The following is a 6,000-nucleotide window of genomic DNA, read 5'->3' on the forward strand; positions in this document are numbered from 1 at the left end:
AATTGTTCTCTCTTCTTTACAATCCTTCTTACCAAAAATACTTCTTCATAACCATAATTTCCTTCACATCTTTCTCTCTCTTTCCTATATACTGATTTATTTCTACCTGCTTTTATAAATAACATTTCAATAACTTCTGGCTTACCTTCAAATTATCTTTTTTGCTAGTTTCGAAAAGTTTTCTTTTCCACTCAATTTAGGCTTTCTGGATTACCTGTTTTGTTGCTCCAGATAACCCTAAATTCGCATATCTAAAGAGACAATTCTTAGATGAAACAAGATAGAGAACAAGCACAGAAGTAAACCATCAGGCTTCAATTTTGTATTATAATCTGCTTAAACTATAAAAATGGCACGAAGTAAATATTCAGTTTAAAAGGCCAGGAAAAGCATTTTAAATTTTTTAAAAAGGAGGGTCTAAGTAAAAATGAGGGGTTCCATTCTGGTAAAGAAGATTATGGGAGGGGGAAGAAGAGGAATTTCACTGAGGGGCAAAAAATAATTGGGAGAATTAATGGGTGGGAAAAACAGAGACTGACTTTCAAATAGTTCCTTTTGGAAGTTGCAAAAACATGAGAGACAGACATTATTTTGTTAAACGTTTGGGCCAGGTTTGATTACATTCTTCCTCTTGTTTCTTGTTAACAGAGAGAGGAAGCAGCTTGGGAGAAATGTTGAGGGAGGGTGAAGATTGGAGATTCCTTGAGGCAAAGCACCATATTTTGAGGTGAATTTCCCTGCACCCCTTCATTCCCTGTCTGAAGCTTCCTTAGAAGTTTCACATACTAAAACCTAAGTTGGTGACTGTGAAAGAGAAAAATTGAGCCAAAAGCTGAGTAGCAAAGAATTCCACTTGGATCAGACCCTAAACAGCTATGTCTCAATTTTGGAGGTGGTGTTACAGATAGACTGTATGACAAAGACAAAAAAAGTGCTTACAAGGAACACAAAAGGTTTCAACCTCGAGTAAGAACAAAATTCAGGACTGACTGCTAATGCAGTCGCCCAACTTGAATCCAAGGTGCTAAATGCCAAAGGACCTGGAACATTAAAGACCAAGTCCGTTCCCCAAAAAAATCCCCTTTTCCAAATGCTGGACAATCTGTAGCATCAGTGAATCAGCCAACAACAATCCACAAAGGCACAGAGCCTAACACAAATTGGAGTCACAAACCAAAGAGAGTCCCTTCTCCAAATACTGTAAGATCCAGAGCATTCAGGGGTCAATTAACAATGATCCCAAAAGGCACAGAACCTAATACAAATTGGGGCAATAGAACAATGTAACTCTGGCATCCCAGAGTTGTCATAATAAGGAACCTCTCAAAACAAAAGAGAATTCAAAATAACCAATAATAAAACAAAAGAAGAGGATTAGTAAAAGCCTGAAGATTGCAAAACCCACGAGGAAAAGAAGGCCAAACTAGAGAATATTAGCTATTTAAAGCCTAACCAAATTTAATAAAGAAAACTCACCCTCCTGTCAGGTTCAAGTGGTGCTGTGGTCTCAATCTGGGGACTGGGTGAAGATCTCCCCTGCTCCCTTCTGGGGTTACTGCAAAGATGATACAGGTTAAGGGAATCCAAATTTAGGGTTCTGGCCGAGTCAGCCAGGAAAGATGATGCAAGTTAACCCCAGAATTGGGGTTCAACCTGTGAGGCCAAGTGGGTTTTTTGCTTCATGCAGGAAGGAATTCAAGCACGAGCCATGAATAAAAGTTGAAAGTAAGTTTATTAAGGAAATGGATCCATAGGCAGAGTAGCCCATATATATCACTGGGCTTTAGTTGAAAAATAAAGGTAAGCTTACTGAAATAACAGAGAACTAACTGTCATGCATATGACTGGTTGGGACTGGAGTCATGGGCAGTAAAAATATTCACCAAGACAGTTATGAATTAAGAAAGACAGTTTGTTAAAGGAAGTGAAAGGGCAGATGGAGAGTGGGAAGCCATTTTTCATCTTGTTCTTAAACCCTGACACAATGATTAGAAAGTAGAAGCTATGCTTTTGGAAAAATGCACACTTTAGGTAAAATTAACTTTGCTGACTTTGTCTTTTCAGAAACAGACTTCCTGGTGCCAGGTATCAGAGGTATCTCATAGCGGCAATCAAGCTTGCCTAGAGTAAATGTAATTTACAAGGCCTAAGACATCATGCATTGGGCAAGGATTGTAAAAGTCATGACACTTGTAATTACAAAAGTTATGACCGCTCAGAGGGAGAGCAAGTGGGGATTCGATCTTCCAGTAAATTGGGCACTATCTACAGGGAAGCCAAGGATCCCCCGAAGCTACCCACGGGGAATGCCTAGGAGATAGGGGGAGGTGCACCTTCCATTAGCTCTAAGGAATGTCGTTCGGGAAGATACAGGAGAATTAGAATCCTTGTCATGCCCTTCTCTAAGGGCTATGATAATGTGGACAGACATTAATGGGTTTCTGTGTCACAGGATCTCCAAGACATCCACAGGTGGTTAATAAGAAAGTCACAGAGGTCACATGCAACATCTCCAAGAAAAGGATTTAAGCCAGGGCTTTGGGGGCTACGACGCCACACTCACCTAGAGTGTGAGTCCGCTCCCTGTCTGGGGGGGTGAACTTTTCTTAAATAAATCTTATCTTCTTTCACCTCTGTGTGTTGCAAATCTTTTCATTAACTCAAATCTCTGGGTTCCCAGGGCACACCTCCGGCTTGCTGGCTCCGGCAGTGCTGCACCTCTCCCTGCACCTCTCTCTCTCTCCATTCGTCCACCCTCACCCTGTCCAGACCCTAAAGGAAGAAGTCAACACAAAGAGTGCAATCAGTAGAACAGCAAAGAGAGAGTGTCTGATGTCTGCAAAGAGGCAGTAGCTAAAGGCTGGCTATGCTAACAGGAGCATGTTGACATTGTTCGCAGTAACTGTTTGTAGTTACCTGGAGATGTTTAACAGTAAAACAATGGTTAGCTGATTTTGTGACCTGATCAGTAGGTTTTCTGCCCTTTGCGATGTTTGCAGATTTTATACTGGGGTCTTTTCCTTAAAATGTTTGTGCAACTGCTGCTGATTTAATGGAGCCTCATATTTCTCCACATTCCCCCCTGACAAAGCAACAATGCCAAAACTTTGGCATGGGGCAGGGTCTCATATTGTGTAGTTGCTTCATGCTGCATAGTGATGTTGCACTAACCCCACCTAGGGTTGTTGGTTTGTCATGGGATCCTGTGTGCCAGTAGGTGGAATAAAAGAGTTATATAGGTAATTAGGGTCCATCTGAATAAAAATTCTTTGTAGCTTGGTTTGAAGGGCTTAGGAAAAGTGAATTTTCTGAAGGCATGAATTAAAAATATTGTTGAAGTATCATTTGAAGTTGAAACTGTTGGAATCTGGAAGAGACAAACTTTATAAAAAGATTAAAGAGTGAGGTGTTTGCAATTAGGGGAGGTATTAAAATGAGAGAATCACAGAAAGGAAATGAGCCAGAAAAGTCAGGTCCATTTTTATCTCACATACCTAGTGGATACTGTAAATATTGGAAAGCAGAGGAAAGTAAATATGAGCAAAACAAATAAAATATTAACATCATGATTTTAACCAAAAAAAAGCTACTTTGTGAAGAACCAGTAACAAAGTGAGGATGTAATTTGTTTATTAATAGCATTTCATTATATAGATATTTAATTATATAGAAAGATTGACTAGTATTTGATGGGTTTTTCAAAAATAAATGATGTCAATAAACAGATTTTTAATAAAATGCATTTTTTGGAGACAGAAAATAACAAAAATTAATGTTTAGAATAGTTTATAAATTAGTTTTTAGATTTTCGGATGTATTTTTAGATTGCAGTGACAATTTGACAGATTATTTTTGGACTGTTTTCCATAGAGGTTGAACTAGTTTGCATTCCCACCAACAGTGTAGAAGCATTCCCTTTTCTCTGCATCCTTGCCAGCATCTGTTGGTATTTGTTTTACTAATCATGGCCATTCTTACTAGAGTTAGGTGGTATCTCAATGTGGTTTTGATTTGCAATACTCTGATGATTAGTGAGGCTGAGCATTTTTTCATGTATCTGTTGGCTACTCGTATGTCTTCTTTTGAGAAGTGTCTATTCATGTCTTTTTCCCACTTTTTAATGGGGCTGTTTGTTTTCGTCTTTTTAGTATATTTGAGTTCATTGTAGATCCTGGATGTTAAACCTTTGTCAAATATGCAGTTGGCAAATACTTTTTCCCATTTTTTTGGGCTGTCTTTCCACTCTCTTGATGGTATCTTTTGCTATGCAGAGGCTTTTCATTTTGATGAGTTCCCAACTGTCTATCTTATGTCTTATGGCATGGACTTTTGGGGTTTTGATAAGAAATTGGTTGCCTATTCCAACTTCAATAAAGGTGTCTCCTGCATTTTCTAAGATTCTTAAAGTTTGGGGTTTTATGTTTAGGCTTTTGATCCATTTGGGGTTTATTTTTGTGTATGGTGACAGGTAGGGATACTGCTTCATTCTTCTGCATGTGGTCACCCAATTTTCCCAGCAACATTTATTGACTAGGTCTCCTCTCCCCAGTGGTTGTTGTTGGAGGCTTTTTCAAAGATGAATTGGTTAAAAAATTGAGGCTTTGCTTCCAGAATCTTTATTCTGTTCCATTGGTCTATATGCCAGTTCTTGTACCAATATCAGGTTGTTTTGATTATTGTAGAACTTATAATAAAGTTTAAAGCCTGGAAGTGTGATAACTCCCTTTTTGTTTCTTTTATTAAGAATTGTTTTGACTATTCGTGGTCATTTATGTTTTCATATGAATTTTTGTATTGTTTCCAGGTCTGAGAAGAATGATGTTGATAATTTACTGGGTATACAATTAAATCTGTAGACTGCTTTGGGTAGGATGGATATCTTCACAATTTTGATTATTCCAATCCATGAGTATGGAATATTTTACCTTTTGTCTGTGTCATCTCTGACTTCTTTGAGCAGTGTTTTGTAGTTTTTGTTGTAAAGATCTTTCACTTCTCTGGTTAGGAAGATCTGAGGTATTGCTTTTCTTTTCTTTTTTGTGGCTATTGTGAATAGGGTTATGTTTTTTATTTGGCTCTCTGCCTGTTTGTTGTTGGTGTAAAGAATTTAACTGTCTTTTGCATGTTTACTGTGTACCCTGAGGCTTTTCCAAAGTCCTTTATCAGTGTAAGAAGATTTTTGACACATTCTTTTTGGATAATATCATCAGCAAAGAGGAAAAACTTAACTTCTTTTCCTATTTGGATTCCCCTGTTTTCCTTCTCTTGTCTAATTGCTGTTGCTGGGACTTCCAACACAATGTTGAACGGGAGGGGTGAGAGTGGGCAACTTTGTCTTGTTCTGGTTTTCAGGTGAAATGGTTTCAATTTCTGTCCATTTAGCAATATGGTGACTGTGGGTTTATCATGGATGGCTCTTATTATTTTGAGGTAGGTTCCCTCTATGCCTAGGTGTTCAAGGGTTTTTATCAAGAAGGGAAGCTGGATATATCAGAAGCTTTTTCTGCATCTAAAGATAGAATAAGGTGGTTCTTGCTTTTACTTCTGTTGATGTACTGAATTACATTTATGATCTTGTGGATGTTGAGCCAGTCCTGTATCCTGGGGGTGAAACCTACTTGGTCATGGTAAATGATTTTTGAGATGTGTTATTTGATCCAATTTGCTAGAATCTTGTTGAGAATTTTTGCAACTATATTCATCAGGGATATTGGCCTTTAGTCCCCCCCCTTTTTTTTTTATCTTTCCCCAGTTCAGTGTCAGTATTATGGCAGCTTCATTCAGTGATTTGGGGAGAATTCTGTCTTTCTCAATTGCCAGAATACTTTCAATAGAATTGGTTTCAGCTCCTCATTGTATGTTTTGCAGAATTCTACTGGAAAGCCATCTGGCCCAGGGCTTTTTTTTTTTTTTGTACGTAGTTTTCTTATGACAGAGTCTATTTCCTGGGCTGTTATTGGTTTGTTTAGGATTTCAATTTCTTCTTGTCCTTGGGAGGTT

The sequence above is a fragment of the Carlito syrichta genome, unplaced genomic scaffold (genome assembly GCF_000164805.1).
Source record: "Carlito syrichta isolate Samal-C Ts95f unplaced genomic scaffold, Tarsius_syrichta-2.0.1 Scaffold311069, whole genome shotgun sequence".
In the NCBI taxonomy this organism is placed as follows: domain Eukaryota; kingdom Metazoa; phylum Chordata; class Mammalia; order Primates; family Tarsiidae; genus Carlito; species Carlito syrichta.